This window comes from Petaurus breviceps, unplaced genomic scaffold, assembly GCF_028583685.1.
Source record: "Petaurus breviceps papuanus isolate PSGF00001 unplaced genomic scaffold, PetGlider_PUasm1.0 175, whole genome shotgun sequence".
In the NCBI taxonomy this organism is placed as follows: domain Eukaryota; kingdom Metazoa; phylum Chordata; class Mammalia; order Diprotodontia; family Petauridae; genus Petaurus; species Petaurus breviceps.
Genome location: NW_027185764.1, coordinates 42004338 through 42021358, shown reverse-complemented (window position 1 = coordinate 42021358; position 17021 = coordinate 42004338). Strand labels below are relative to the sequence as shown.

Below are 17021 nucleotides of genomic sequence, written 5' to 3'. Positions count from 1 at the left end.
TGAAGGAAAAAAAAAAAAAAAGGGGGGGGGGGGGGAGGGGGAGAAAGAAAAGGAGGGAGGGAGAGAGGGAGAGAGAGAGAGAGAGAGAGAGAGAGAGAGAGAGAGAGAGAGAGAGTTAGTTTACATTCCTCTAGCCTGCTGCAGCAAAGCCAACCAAATGTTTGTCTTTAAACTCACTAACGTGTAACTCTTTCACCAGTCTCCCTTTCTCTGTGATCAAAAGTCAGAAAATGCCATTTCCATTATCAAGTCTCTTTGTGCCAAAACATGTATGTGTGTGTAGTGTGTGTGTATGCATGTGTGTATGCCTGCCTGCATGGATACTCTGAAACAGTACTGTAGGGGTACTGTAGTGGCTTTAGGTCATGCAGGTCATTTTTAAATTTAAAGAAACCATGGTCTCACAGTTTTCTGGTATATGAAATTCCAAGTCACAGTCACAAACTGTAATTTGTTTTAAAGCATCGTCTAACCACTGAATGGACAAGGAGTATGTTCTTTTCAAGCACAGTCTCCCTTGACAGCTCAGGTAATAAAACTCTAAAGGACAGGGGTCAAGCCAGGAAGGATCACTTCAGCATGGAACGGCCCACTGGCAGTACTTATTGCCATAAAAACAACAACGTGCCTCATTCTTAAGACCAGAGCACAGACTGGGTCCATACAATATTTGTGAATGGAATGTGACACAGCTGATTTGTCTTGCTTAGACATTAATAGCCAATTTTCACTCAGCCTATTGGCTCGACCTTGGGGCACCCGGAATTGACCATAGAGGCTCCTGAAACTATGAATGGATTATGTTTGGAATCTTTTTTTTTTTAAAGGCAAAATTACATTCTAATGAACTCCCAAGTTTTCTGTTAATGGAGTTTTGTTAGAATGAGTCCATTGCCAAAAACCCATGCTCCCAGACTGTGGGAGCAACCCAGATTCTCAGGAGCCAATTAATAAGTGAAAGAAAATGCCCTAAGCCCAGTACAGAAAACAGGAACATATGACATAATGACATATTCATATCCTCATCCTATTTTTTGAATCTTCAGGTATTCTTGTTAAAGTTTTCCTGTGTATGTGAGGATTTGAAATATGAACTTGAGAGTCATGAGGTTTGAGGTGTTTGAAAGGGAGGAGGGAATCTGATGACAGTTGTTGTGCAACCGTGTCCAGTTTTTCATGACCAACTCTCCATGAGCCCATTTGGGGTTTTCTTGACAAAGATACGACAGTGGTTTGTTATTTCTATCTCCAGATCATTTTACAGATGAGGAAACTGAGGCAAACAGGGTAAAGTGACTTACCCAGGGTCACACAGCTAGTAAGTGTCTGAGGCAGGATTTGAACCCAGCATTCTATCCACTATGCTACCTAGCTGCCCAAAGACAATTAGTACCTGTAGGCAAAATGGAACTTGAAATAGCTGAGTTACTATATAAATTAGTTCTCATTCCTTCCCTCCTCCCCCATTCTGAAAAAACACCCCAGAAATCAAGCACTTTCATCATCAGATGCTACTCTTATGCAGACAGGGATCAGAGGAAACATCAGCTTGAGGGACAGATAATCCTCTGTAAATCATTCGTTCTAAACATATTAACAAAGCATTTTTTTAAACTGTGGATCATATATACGGACATGGAAATAGATTGTTTCTTAGAATCCTTCTTTCATAGAATCACTGGCTAATTTAAGGCCAGCTGGGAACTTAAAAACAATCTAACTCAAAACTTTTTATTTTGTAGATGAAGAAATTGAAGCCAGAAAGGTTAATTTGTCAAAATTCATACAAGTTATACAGAGTAGAAATAGGATTGGAATTGGGGGCAGGTAGGTGGTATAGTGGATGATGTCATGCCCAGAGTCAGAAAGATCTGAGTTCAAATCCAACCCAGATACTATGTGACCCTGGACAAGTCACATAACCTTGTTTGCCTCAGGTTCTTCATCTGTAAAAGGAACTGGAGAAGGAAATGGCAAACCAGTTCAGGATCCTTGATAAGAAAACCTCAAATGGGATCAGAAAGAGTCAGATACAACTGAAATGACTAAACAACAACAGTAAAAGGCCCAACCACCTTTAGACAGAATTAAAGTTTTATTTCAGTGTTAATTTTTTTTAAATAGCCATTCAAAGAAAGGCAGAAATTTTATATTTCCTATGAATTATTATTTCTCTAACATTCTGTATTGGTAGGTATGCATGAGCATGATAAAATAATACCACCCTCTTAAAGAGATAAGGTTAGAGGATATGTGTATGTGGCTCCGTGTGTATGCAATTTTCTTTTGTGGATTGTAAAATAAATAAATAAATAGATTTAAAAAGAAAAATAAAAAAAAAACAAATTCAACTACAACATAAGTATTCAGGATTCACACAGGAGAGAGGTACAGACTTGGCCTATGACTCAGCATGGTGTCTAATTCCTTTGGCCCCTGGATGTCTTTCAACTCATCTTTGCCAATCAAAGGAGAACTAGGGATAGGCACAAAGGAGCATAATTTCATATCTAGAGAAGGGCTCTGGAAAGAGAGAAGTGTGTGATGAAGAGAAAGTAATCTCAGACTTGGAGAGGTCTATGGGCCTCAGGCCACTGGGCTCAAGATCTACATGGCTTAAGGGGTAGAGTTGATGTCACTATCACTATTAAGGATTGAGACAGACAGGAAGGATGTCACTAATAAAATTATTTTGGAGGGGGAAGTCAGGGCAATTGGGGTGACTTACCCAAGGTCACACAGCTAGTAAGTGTCTGAGGTCTGATTTGAACTCAGGTCCTCCTAACTACAGGGCCAGTGCTCTATTCACTGTGCCACCTAGCTGCCCCAAGAATTTCTTTCCAGGCATGTAAGTCTCAATGGAGGGGCTGAGAAAGTGGTTTATGGTTCCTGTATCCCACCCCCCAAAAAACCTTCACCCTCATAACCCCAAAACTCCTGCAAAGAAAATTCTAGATAAGGGATGGGAATCAACACCAAACCTTGAAACCTAGAAGAAAAAACTCTGAATCTCAGATAAGAAAGCAGGTCTTTCTTTCTGCAAATGAGAGGGGCAGGAGGTGCCCAGATCATTGCTAATTGAGCAGAACAAGACACCCCAAAAACCATGGAGGGGAAGGACAGTTGTAGGAGTGGGGAACCTGCAGCCTCAAGGCTACATGTGACCTTCTAGGTATTTGGGTGCAGCCTTTTGCCTGAATCCAATTTTACAGAACAAGTTCTTTTATTAAGGTGATTTATATCATGAAGTTTGGAAGGAAAGGATTCAGCTGCACCCTAGCTTCCCACATTTCTGATTGAAGAATTGAGGGGCAGATTTTTGGCTGTGGTCAAGTATTTGTCACATAAAGGGAACTAAAACCAAATATATATAATGACCAAGACCAATTAGGAAGGAGGGAGCTTAGGAAAATGAGCTGAATATCCTATAGCTGGTGCTAAAGATCGAGGTCCAACTAGAAGAACCATTGTCACCCATCAAATTATTACCTCTTTATTTCAGTCAATAAACATTTATCAGTCACCTATTATGGGCCAGGCACTATGCTAAGTAATGGGGATACAAAATAGGGCAAAAGGCAGTCTCTGTTCTCAAGGTGTTCATTGTCTAATGGGGGAGATGATATGCAAACAACTACCAGCACATAAGATACATACAAGAAACATTGGAGATAATCAACAGAAGGAAGAAACTAGGATTAAAATGAATCAGAAAAGGCTTCAGAAAGAGTCACAGGAGTTGAGATTTTAGCTGGGACTTGAAGGAAGTGAGGGGGCAGAGATGAAGAAGAAGAATTCCAAGTTAATTGTCACTGTTCCCATATCTTGTGTTACCCTTGTTGTTATTGTTGTATGTCCTTTGTTTTTGAAAAGGATCATGACATCGTGGAGGTGATGCCCTGACAAGTGAGTGAATTGGATTTAAGTGAGGCAGGGCTGCACAAAGTCATCAGCCTCACTGTCTTCTTCGGAGTCATCTGGGTCCACGGGCCAGATATATATGGATGACTGGAGATGGCCCAGGATGCAGTGGGGGACCTTTGACTTTTCAAGGTAAGGACTTTAACAGATCTCAGTTTGAGACAAGCTTCTGCTTCCTACAGTGCTTCTAAAGTGACTAGAATTATCATTTTAATTCATGTCCTTTTGGCTCATCTGTATATTTTGTTTCAGTTATTTCAAAAATGCTTCCCTTAAGAAATAAAAAAGGCAGGTAACCATGATTCCACACCCTGTTTGCTTATGAAGATGCTACTGACCATTGATGTCATTGTGGTTGTATAGATCAAGAGAAAATAATGAGAACTTCTTCTCTTCTCTGTTTAGTGAATGCATATGCCTCCTCTAGGATTGTTCTTCCTCAGAGCAGAAGAGTCAGAATGAATAAATTGTAATCCTGGTATGCTACTAGATGAACATGTAAAATGATGTATTGAAAACAGTTATTTTTTGGGAAACCTTACCATTTTCCATCACATTCATATAAGTCCTAGAACTGGAATAATCCACTTTGACCCTGGGAAAGGAAGACCAAGTGTATCAGAGAAGACATTTAGAACAATAGATGTAGACATTCCACCCACTGTAATAGATCACAGCTTATCCACACACATTCTCACTCATCAAGTGCTGTCTTTGACTTTTTTCTAAATGTCAGGGAATTAACTCCAGAGGAATCATTAGTGGAAGTAAAGCTTTTGCATATTACAATCAGATCATCTCTTGTTACATCTGGGACTCTTAGATTTGTCCTGAAATTATCAGGGAATGGGGTGGCCAGGTAGCACAGCAAGTAAGAACACCGGCCCCACTGTCGGGATGACCTGGGGGATCAAATCCAGGCTCAGACACTTAGCACCCACCCAGAAACACCTGACAGTGTGACCTTGAGAAAGTTACTTAACCCCAATTGCTTAGGTGTGGCCAGGTGGCTCAGCAAGTAAGAGCACTGGCCCCAGTGTCAGGATGACCTGAGGATCAAATCCCGGGCTCAGATACTTAGCACCACACCCAGAAATAACTGGCCGTGTAACCTTGAGCAAGTTACTTAACCCCAATTGCTTTAAAAAAAAAAAAGAAATTATCAGGGAATAGCCTGCAAAATAACAAAAATGTAGCTTATGCTGGCTCAAGAATGGCTCATCATCACAGACTAATCCTCATCAGAAAGTTGACTGACCGACTGACACCTGCCATGCAGGAGGTACCAAGCATAGCCTCAGCACACAAGGTGGCCAAGGGAAAGGAGAAATACTGAAACCACATGTTCCTTCAACAACATTCACAAGATATCAGGTGAGATACAGAAAGAAAAAAAATGACACAGAGAAGGCTCCTGATGATCCAGACTAATCCAGGAGGATTAGTCATGTACCACAAACATTGGCTTGACTCTTAGTTACTCTTTTGCAAGAAAATCAGCCTGTACCCAAGACTCCACAGGAAGAACAAATTGTTAGAATCCATTTTCCTCCTCCTTAAATGTCCCTATTGCATACTACCTCATATGTCCATAATGGTGAGCACAACACTGGTTACCAGTGAGTAGCCTAGCACTTTCTCTTGACCAATGGCTGACCTCACTCACTGCTCCCAAATTCAGTTATGGAATCAGTCTTTTTTTAAATAAATGTGAATAGGGGGGGGAAATGTAAAATTTATGGAAGTGAATGTTGAAAACTAAAAATATATAATTTAATTTTAAAAAGAAGAAAACAAAAAATGCAAATAAATATTTATTAAGCACCTACTCTGTGACTGGCACTATACTAAGGCTGAGGATACAAAAAAAGCAAAGGACAATCCTTGCTTTCAAAGAGCTTATAATAATATGGTGCTGGAAGTTGGTACTCCCCGAGGGAGTACAAACAAAGAATACTAGAATAGGAATTGCCATCAGTTCTAAATGCAGCAGCACCTGAATTATCTGTCATCATCAAAGAATGAGATGTGTATACTTCTCCATGGGAGCTATTTCATTTTTGTCTTTGTATTACTAATACCTGGTTTAGTGCCTTGTTCATGGTGTTCATTTAATAAATTTGTGTTGAGTTGAGTTGATTTGAGTTTCATATTAAAAACATTTTTCCAAATAAATCAAACACTTTCAAAATTGCCAAAACATTTTATTTTAACCAGTTTGATAGAAAATCTTCCTAAAATGTCTTGTGCCCCTGCATTAATAAACAGAGAAGATTAAACACAACTTAATCTTTTCTTGATGACTCAGAGCAATCATTATTAATAACCATATTACACTGAACTATAATACAGAAGCTACATATCTGCTTTGAATGTTTGTCTCCTCCTTTAATGGCAGGATGATAGCAGCTAAAGGTTGCTAATTTTACTTTTTCAGCATCTCTCCTGTATGTCCCCTTCCCTCCTCCGGCATTGTCACCACTCTAGTGCAGGCTTTCATCACCTCATGTGTGGATTATTGCAATAGCCTGCTGGTGGGTTTGCCTTCCTCAAATGTCACCCCATTCTAATCCATCCTACATCTGACCTCTAAAGTGATTTTTCTAAATCTCAAGTCCAAGCATGTCACCTTCCCCCTACTCAATAAACCAAAGTGCTTCCCTCTTGACTCTAGGAGCAAATACAAAATGCTCTGTTTGTCATTCAAAGACGTTCATAACGTAGCTCCCTCCTCCCTTTCCAGTCTTCTTAAGCCTTACTCCCCAGAACACACTTTTTCATCCATCTGGCCTCTTGACTATTCCATGAACAAGATACTCCATCTCTCCACTGCTGATATTTTCTCTTACTGTCCCCCATGCCTGGAAGATTCTTTTTCTTCCACTCCATGTACTGATCTCCCTGACTGCTTTTAAGTTCCAACTTAAATCCCACCTTCTACAGGAAGCCTTCCCCAACCCTTCTTATTCCAATGTCTTCTCTATTTTAATTACTTCCTATTTTTCCTGTATATGTGTGCACGTTGTCTCCCCCATTAGATTGTAAGCTCCCTGAAGGCAGACTATCTTTTGTCTCTTTTTGTACCCTTAGCACTTAACATTAGTGCATAGTAACATAGCAGGTATTTAATAAATGTTTATCAATCAGTCCTTATTCTTCTTGCTATCATTTTACCTGTATCTTATTAGATACAGGTAAAATACTTCTGATTTGCTGCTTCTAATATTCTATGGATATGAAAAATGACAACCAGACTTTTTTGTTAAATAAGAGTCACTCTGAACTCTGAGAGAAGCCTCCAGCACAAAGTATATATAATTTTAGTAAAGAAGTTTTTTGATAGTCATTTCCACTGTATTGTTATTTTTCAGAATATTGTCCTCCAAATAATCAAATTATGTTGTACAGTTGCCGACTACAAATAGACTGCTTTATAAAGCATAGATTACACCCAGGAAAGCTGATGGATGGACGAAAAAATGTAACATAAAATAGCTAAGCATCAGAGTTTAAGTATTTGTTTAAAGTTTATACAAACTTTCCAAAATGTAACAACTCATTATATCTCCTGACTTGGCCTTATTCTATTGTAACATCATGTCCTTAATCCTCAGTTCTCCCTTCATATTATACTAGTCTTTAGGAAACTACCCAACTGTCTCTAATGTTGAGTCTGCCTCACACCTTTTATTGTATAGGGAGGCCAAGTTTCAACTATTAAGAGGGGGCATAGTATGACAGAATGGGTGATGGACTTTGTATCAGAAAGATCTGAGTTCAAATTCTACCTTTAAAACATATTAAGAGTGTGACCTTGAGTGAATCACTTAATTGCTCAGAGCTTCAATTTGTTTATCTTTAAAATAATACTTGTAATTGCTACCTTAGAGAATCACCATGAAGTTCTGTTTGGCAGAACGTTGAAGTGTTCTGTCAGTGGCAGTTATTGTTACTGTCTTCATTCCTCTCCAGGGCATGTTATAGACTTTTTGTAGGATGCCCAGCAGAATGGGTTCCCCCTACCCTTTTCAGCTTTTCAAATGTGATGTCTTCCTCATTAGAATGTAAACTCCTTAGAGGCAGGGACTTTCTTAATCTCTTTGCATTTGCATTGTCCACACTTAGCCGCAGTACCCAACACATAGAAGAATTTTTGCTGACCATGGCTAATTGTCTAACCCACATGAGCCTCAATATCCTCATTGGGACAATGGAAGTAATACTATTTGCCCCATCTACTTCACAAGTTTGTTGTAAGGAAAGCACTTTTGAAATTGAATTTTATGTGTGTGTATGTATGCATATCTATATAGTATATATATATACTGATTTACCTATATGTGTGTATTGATTGATTTGGAATAAACCCTTAAGTCCTAGCCAGTACTTTAAATTTGTCCCACCACTTTTTAACACAAGAATTTCTTAAATCCACAAAAGGAATTAAAAAATAGAATTAGTGTGGCAACTTTGTAATTTACACGGAATATGGATATCAACTATTAACAAATGTGAACTTTATCTATAGGAAGGTGTGTTTATGCCTTTCCATGGCCCACAAATCCAAATGAAAACAAATTCACTACATTCTAGAAGTGAAATAAATGTCCCACTCTGTTTGAAATGAAATGATGGAGTGTGTGAGTGGTGGGGCCACCACTAAATAAAAAATAAGTGTATTGGGTTGTATAGACCCTGGCTGATTAAAGTACTTGCATTGAAAGAGGGTCTTGTTTGGTTAATGAAGGCACTACCTTAGGAAACTGAAAATCAAGAATTAGTATAAGCTTAGCTTTTCTTTTTCTTGAGTTTATATTAACCTCAACCATAATTTGAGTCCATTTCTTTTATTGGTCTTTGGAGTCATCAAAAATATACTCCCATTGAAAAAGTATGAAGGGAAAAAAGTTAATTGTAAGCAAAAGTAAAAATTTTCCATTGACATCATGACATGGGTTACTATGAAACAGGAATAAAAAAATTGTGAATCGCTTATACTCCCCTACACATACACACAAATTAATCATTTTGATTTTGGTTATTGTGCATCAATTTCCTAGAGAAGAAATAGGAAAAAATCAGAGAGACAGACAGAGAGAGACAGAGAGACAGAGAGAGAGAGAGAGAGAGAGAGAGAGAGAGAGTAACAGAGGCAGACAGAGAGAGAAGAGAGGGGGGTAAACAGAGAGAGAGAGGGAGAAAAAGAAAGAGGGAGAGGGAGAAGGAGAGAGATGCATTCAAAGAGAATCAGGAAGCAAGCTGGCAAGAACTCATAAGTTGATCAATCAAGTGGCAATAAGAGTATGGGGATGAGCAGATTTATAACCACTGTTTTGGCAGCCTAACTTTATCGATCATATGGCCTTCATGAAAGCACCATCACAGTTTCTTAGGAAAGTGTCAGATCAAAAGGAAGTATGGTGGAAATTTCCAAAATAGTTTCTGTGGGTAGCCACAGTAAGGGCAGACTTCTATATTGGATTACTGGGCTTAACTTGCCTGTCTGCAGTGATCACTGACTGCCAGAGATATACTTTGGCGAGTTTATGATGCATTAATCTCTCTTATGAATGGACCAATCCCTTCTCCCATACCATTTATTCTTAGCTTATCCATAGGAAGAAGGAAGAATATTGTTAGCAGCCCTGCAGGCTCACACTCAGTATATGGCTTGGAGCATGTTAATGTTTGATCCAGAAATGCTCTCCCACCTCCCGCTAAGAAAAACAACAATAGAATGGCAGCTCCACGGAGGAATGGTAGCAGATACGGGGAGAGTAGTAGGGATGGTTGGAAGAAAAAGAATTAAGGAACACAGATAAAAATCATGCTATTCATCATAAGGAAGATTTTTGTTGTTTCCCCCTCCCCCTCATACATCATCAAGGCCACCTAGAACAATCTGGCTAAAAACACAGTCCCTGCTCAGTTAATGTTCACCTATAGAAGAAACCTACAGAGAAGAAGAGCTTACATGTTTTCCTAAGAATTTAGGTTTGAATTCCCCCTCTGCCACTCAGTACCCATATAGGTTTTAAGGGCCACTGAACTGCTCTGGGCCTCAGTTTCCTCATCTCTAAAGTGAAATGCTTAGATGAGATGATTTCTAATTTGCCTCCTAGCCCTAAACCTAGGATCCTATAATACAATGTCTTATGAACAAGATTTAAGAACTAGCTCTACCACTTACTAGTTAGGTGACGTGGCTAATTGTGTAATCCACCTGAGTTTCCGTCTCCTCATGTGCATAATGGAGATAATAATATTTGCCCCATCTACTTCACAAGATTGTACTTTTGAAATCAAATTACTATCTATAAATGGATATGTTATCGTCCTCAACATCCTCACCACTACCATCATCAGCTTCACCAAATAACACTACATACCTTAGGCATTGAAAAAGAATGACTTTGCCCTAGATGCTATTTGCTAATTATAACCTAGGTAGAATATTGCTGCTTGAGAAAACAGTGCATGCAGATTCCAAGTGCAAAAAAATAGAGCTTAGGGGTGGCCAGGTGGAGCAGTGAGTAAGAGCACTGGCCCCGGAGTTGGGAGACCCGGGATCGGTTCCAGCCTCAGATACTTAGCCCCCACACAAAATAACTGGTCCTGTAACCTTGAGCAAGTTACTTAACCCCAATTGCTTTAAAAAAAAATAGAGCTCTTAGTAATAGTGGTCTACTTGACTTTATTTTACTTTATTTTTACTTATTTATTTATAGAAATTTACAGGAAGCTGCTATGGTTTAACTTTTGCAATTATAAAACAAAATCAGAGAGAGAGAGAGAGAGAGAGAGAGAGAGAGAGAGAGAGAGAGAGAAGAGAGAAATGTAATTAAGGCCCTGCCCTTTAAAAAAAAGAAACCAGCATAATGGTTGTGATCCTTCCCTGTCTGTGTTGCTACCAGTCTGTGGAAGACTGAAGCAGCTCTTGTTCACAATGTTTTCAAGTCATGATTTCTGAAATTCACCTCACTTATCACCATGTCAGAATATTTCTTCTCAGTCCGTTAGAAGCAGGTTTTGCCTTTCGACTTCTTTCAAGCATTCCAGAGGTTCACTCACAATGTCAGACTACAATAAAATTCAGTGTGATGTGAGTCACTCTGTGATATTGCCTTTTCTTATTGCCTTTCAAGTTGCATGGTCTAAATGGAATAAAAGGGAAGATATTCTGAATGGGACACACAGAAAGAAAATAAATGAGTTTCACTCCCTGACTTGAAAAAAGTCACATCCTATGATATTGCTAAGGAGAGTGTTGCTTTTATTGGGGATTAGTTATGCAAGTTTGAGCAGCTGAATGATTGAAAAAAAGCAAACAAGATTTCCTATTTCAAATGATCATGGGAGTTATGATTGCTTTTATTTTATCTTGATAGCATACTTAGTACAATGGGCAATAAAGCAGAAGGCTGCTGAGTGCTAATGCTTCCTATCCATGAATTTTTCTAAAGAGCCAACCCAAGCAGAGTTGCGGTTATGGGAGATTGGAACTAATGACCACTTGCTCGGGGGAGCAGTGCACTGTGAGTTTGAAGCTGGTCTTGTTTACATAGTGACCTGACTCTTGGCAACAGGTCATAGCCAGTGAAACAAGGGCTGCCTGAAGTGTCATTTAGGGGGCCGTAAACCCAGAAATTCTCTCTGAGCTACCAGCCATGCCCTGAAATGATCTTAAATGGTCTGCTCACCTACCACCTTCATAAATTACAGGCATTTCTCTCTAGATCGATTAGCCCAAGGCAAGCTACCCCAAGAGAGCTTGAATAGATCAAATAGGACAAATCCTCTACTTCTTCCTTCAACTTCTAAGGCATGTCATGCCTCAAAGACAGAAGTATTGGTTATTTAGGGGCTCTGTTTGGAGGGTCCCAGTGTGAGCATTTTTTTAAAAAAATTGAAGAGAAACAATGATCATTTTCTTTACAATTTTCTATATATTACTTTATAGAGAAAAAAGGAAAAAAAGAATTTTAGAAAGGAAATTAAAAACGATCTTGCCTACAAATGTCCCTCCTCTCTAGTCATTATTTTTAAGTGTTCCCCCTTCAAATAAATATAAATATAAAGGACATAAAGTATCATTTCATGTGTCGCTGTATTCACATTTTTAAAGTAAATTGCCTTAAGAATAGGAAAGGATCCTGTTGCTAGGTCACATTTTAGGAAAAATTTTCAATGTTGTGAAGGGGGAGTCTTGTAAAATGCCCACTAATGACCCCTTTTGCCTCATGCTTAAAATATACCCATCCATTCTTGCTCTCAGAAATAAATCAACAAAAAACTCAATGGCTGCAATAAAATTATCCCCTGTTACAACAGTAAGTCATCTATGCTACTGTGGGGCTCCCTCAGTTCTCTGCTCTCCTGCTAAGATCACCTGTGTTGCTGGAAAACTGCTGAAAACCATAAGCCTAGGTGTACTGTTTGACTCCTATCTGGAAGTGTATATAATGCTAACATTTGGACATAAAATCTTTTCCCATCGATTACCATTACAGTTTTAGAAGTGTGATTCCGCAGACAGAAGCTTGACCTAGAAGACAATAAAAATCACAATCAAGATGTGTAATATTTCTTTTGTGAGTCTTCATATTGTCCTAATGCATTATTTTATGTGCATTTATTTTTACCTTATTGATTTACACAAAAAAGTCAGATGTGGGTTTTTTTTTTTTTTGCTTTTATTTTTTGTAGCCTCAGTAAAAGATAGCTTGGCATAATGATCTGACCTCAAAACAAGGCAGATCTGGGTTCAAGTCCTGTCTCTGACACATACTGTCTGTGTGACCCTGGGCAAGTCACAAAGCCTCTCAGTGTCCCAGGCAACTCTCTTAGATTACACATTGCAGGAAAAGTACTGACCTGCATTGACAGAGGGAATTCCCTCAACTGAAATTTCACAATAACAATGAAATTTGTGTCCTCTCCCTATTCCTACCACTATTCTTATCCCTATCCAATTCATATCCCTATTCATATCTCTATCTTCATTCCTATACCAATCCCTACACCTGTCTCTATCCATGAGAGGTGTATATAGGATGTCACAAAAGTTTTATTGTTTAGAAAACTGAACTGAGACTTTCAGGACCCCTTGCATATCCCTATATATAAGACAAAATAATATACATATTTATATAGCTCTGTGTGTGTGTATGTATATGCATGTCAGTGTTGTATAGTAGATAAAGAGTTGACTTCTGAATCAGGAAAATCTAGGCTCTGGCTTAAAGTCTCACCTCTTTCACATTTTGACTGAATGACTCTAGGCAAGTCACTTCTCAAAACCACAGGGAAGTCTCTGAGACTGTAAATCACAGAATAGGTACCAACCTACATTGGTTGGATGAGTTTCCTCATCAGTAGTTCAGTATACCAATGAAATCACAGTTCTAGATCAAAGGTTAGCATGAATATATGTGCATATATATATATATATATATATACACACACACACATACACATGCATGCATATATATACTTGTGTATATATGCATGTATACATAAGTACATTTGCATATATTTATATATGTATTGTGTGTATACATGGAGAGACAGACAGAGAGAGAGACAGAGAGAGACAGACAGACAGACAGACAGAGAGACAGAGACAGAGGGCTGCTTAAGGTTCTGAGAAGTTAAATAACTTGGCTAGGGTCAGAAGCAGAACTTGGTGAAAGGGAAGCATATATAAGTATACTAGGATGTAAGCCAAGTTTATTGCAAATTTTCACTTATGCATGAGACTTAAAAGTTTGAGCAAAAACACTGGCTATCCCATTTCTCCTGGTCGTCTCTTGAAATCCATTATTAGAAAATCACATGGAGGTCTTTATGTGAGATTCCTTACAACAACTTTTATTCATCCTTTCATCATAGCACACACATTTGGAAAATGTTTAACATTGCATTTAATAATTATGTGATAAATAATAATAAAATTTAGAGCTGTTACCTATGGATGCCACAGAATGGAATGAAAGGTAGCTATTATTGGTTCTTCTACATCTATCTTTTCTGTTCTTTCTCATCATAATAATTTAAAAATTTCAAACTACACGATTCAGTTCTGCAAAGTACCTCAAAGATCATAAGTTGATTTCCTAAGCTGTCTGATTTAGTTATTGAAGAAGCATTTATTAAGGATCTACTGCTACCAAAGAACTGTTTTAGTCCTTTAGAGCTAGACTCAAATAAGTTGCTGATTTTTGAACTTATAAAACTTATTTTTTTCTAACATTTCAATTTAAGAAGCACTTCTTAAGCACTAGTTATGTACAGGGCACTAAGGTAAGGCTTGGGAAATAGAAAGACACATAGAACTAGTTCTGCCTTCAAGGAACCTCCATTCTGTTGAAGAATTCAAAATAGAGCCTTAATAACTGACTAGATCATGAGTGACTTCCTGTAATAGGTGGAATCTGAGCTGAAACTGGAAAAGAAGTTAATGATTCTAATAGGAAGTTGAGGAGAGAGAGTATTATAAGTTTGGGGGAAATAAAAAGGCAGGAGATGGAACACTGAGTCCAAGGAACAATTAGTCGAATGCAGAATGAAAGAAGGGGAGCAATGGGGAATAAGGTTAGAAAGGTGAGCAGAAGCTAGACTGAGAACGACTCCATTTTATTTAGCCCTTTATTAGAAATAGAGGACTATGTGTGAAAAGAAAAAAACTGGACCTTTTTCTGATAAAGAATATCAAGACTGCCTGAAAATAGCATATTCTCAGTCATTCAATCTTAAGAAAGGCATTGGTAAGTATTAGTTAATAGAATACAAAATACTCTTAAAATGTTCATTGCTTTCTCATGGAGGAGCAGGGGAAGGAGGAGAAGGTTGATGCCAGTCACAAATATGCAACAGAGGCAGGAATTTGGAAGAAAGCGTTAAGATGGAATGTGACTTCCCTGACAAGTTTTTGTTCCTTTCCCCTTACTCCTTTTTTGGAGGCAGCAAGGTAGAAGAGTGGGTAGCATGCTAGACTGAAATCAGAAAGACATGAGTTCAAATCCGGCCTCAGACACTTACTAGTATATGAACCTGGGCAAGTCACTTAATCTCTGTTTACCTGAGTTTCTTCATCTATAAAATGGAGATAATTATAGAACCTACCACCTAGGGTTGTTTTCAAGATCAAGCATAGTTCCTGGCTATGTAAGCACTATGTAGTAAGAACTACATAAGCATCATACAGTAAGTACTATATAAATATTAACTATTTTTTACATGAAGGATCAGAGGATCTTGGAAATAAGAAATACTGTGGGACTCGAGACCCACTTAAGATGCCTCCTCCCCCCCCCAAAAAAAAGAATCTGAAAGTATAGGTTTTCAAATCAGATTTAAGTAGGATTATTGGATAGCATTTAGAATAATGATGAGGACCTTCAGCAGGAAAGGGAAGTGTAGTTTAAAAAAATAGACAATCTTAGTTTGGGGAGTACTTTGGCTTGCTTTTTGGCTTTGGTTATAAATGATGGCTATGATTAAAAACTATGAGTCTACTCTTTTCAGAGAGAGTCTTTCTAGACACTGTAATCTCACAGTAGTGACCAACAGGCACCCTGAAGAGATGGAGCTTAGAAGTGTGGGATATCCTTCAATACACATGTGCTTCCTATGCATATGCACCTCCCCTTATGTGCCCTCATTGCATGTTCCCCATTCATGTCCACTTTTTCTACTTATGATACTTATTTAATGGAGAGTGACCCCTAGACAGAGTTATACCCATGCCACATTGAGTCTTCACAGTAGGACTTCAATGAAGATTTTTGTATAGTTCGCTTAAAATAAGTTCATCTTTCTTTGATAACCTGTGGTCATAATTATAATTCTTAATCCCTGCTCTGTGCAACACACCCAAAATATTGGTACGCTCAGTGCCTAAGTGGTCCCAGATGCCTAAGTTTTTTGAATTCTTGTATCTCAAATTCTTACATTTGATAGTTCTATAGTTTGTTCAGCCTTCTCCCTTGCTGCCTGTCAGATTGTCAGCTGTCACTATGCCTGCCTTTAGCAGTCTCCCCTCCTCCCCTCTCCCTTCTATTTTGCTGCTTTAAAAGCATAAAAATCAGTGACAGACTGGGAAACCAGATAACTAAGCTTGTTCAAGTGTCTTAAGTAATTACTATTAGCAAAGTTCTGAAGGGTTTGCCTATGATGACATTACAAGGCCTTTCCAACATGTATTTTGGAGGCCCCAAAAGCTTCCTTCTTTTTCTGTTTTCAGAAATGGGGATAACTGAGTTTGTAAGGCAAGTGTACTCTAAATTAGTGAATAGCACCCACAAATCAAATCTTCAGAGACCTTGTTGTCAATCAGATTTAGGGCTAGAATATAACACTATATTAAACATTATATATATATATATATATGTAATTAATTTTCTTTTCCCTTTTGCAGATACAGCATGCCTGAATTTAGTTTATTATATGAAATATGACTCAAAAGAAATGAGAATGGTTTAATATAAAAACTGTAGCTACATGGTATTTTCCATCTTTTACCTAAATGAAACTCTTAAATGCTCCTGAATCTCTATGATACAATGAAAGAATATTTTTAATGGAGGTAAATTTTCTAATATCCCCTGGTATACCTAAGGAAAAGAATCTGCAGGTATTGCTAACCTCAATGATTGGAGAAGCAGCATTATGTTTACGGATGCCAGAGCTTGCTCTGAGACTATACACACATCTCTCTCCCTTCACACACCCTCCTTCAGTAAGAGTCCCCCCTCAATAATATCAAACAATGGAACATATGGCCTCCAGGAATAATAGTACAGTAAAACTTTAGGCCAATTGCTTTAACTAGTCTCATGAGATACTTTAAATCATAATAAGGTTGTGAGGAACACTGATGGTCTTTGTCATTCCACAGGGTGGGAGGCAGACTCTCAGTGCTTATTGGGTTGGGGGGTTAGATAGAGAGGGGACAGAAAGAGAGATAGCAATAAAATCTGTGCCCTGAGAAAGAGATAAAAAAGAAATCTGTACCGACACACTATATATTTATATATATATATACATATATATATACTTAGAGTTCTCTTTCTCTCTCTCTCTCTCTCTCTCTCTCTCTC

The 17021-nt window shown here is 38.3% G+C and overlaps 1 long non-coding RNA gene across 3 annotated transcripts in view; it reads right to left on the bottom strand.

Annotated features, from left to right (window-relative positions):
* Positions 1-17021, bottom strand: part of LOC138158824 (uncharacterized) — a 107217-nt gene that overhangs the window by 48081 nt on the left and 42115 nt on the right. The window contains exon 6 of one of the 3 annotated variants that reach the window (XR_011167730.1): positions 3526-4516. The exons of the other annotated variants lie outside the window; for them this stretch is intronic. This is a non-coding gene — a long non-coding RNA (uncharacterized lncRNA). Of the gene's footprint in view, positions 1-3525; positions 4517-17021 lie in introns of those variants that run through there. 3 annotated transcript variants of the gene reach the window in all.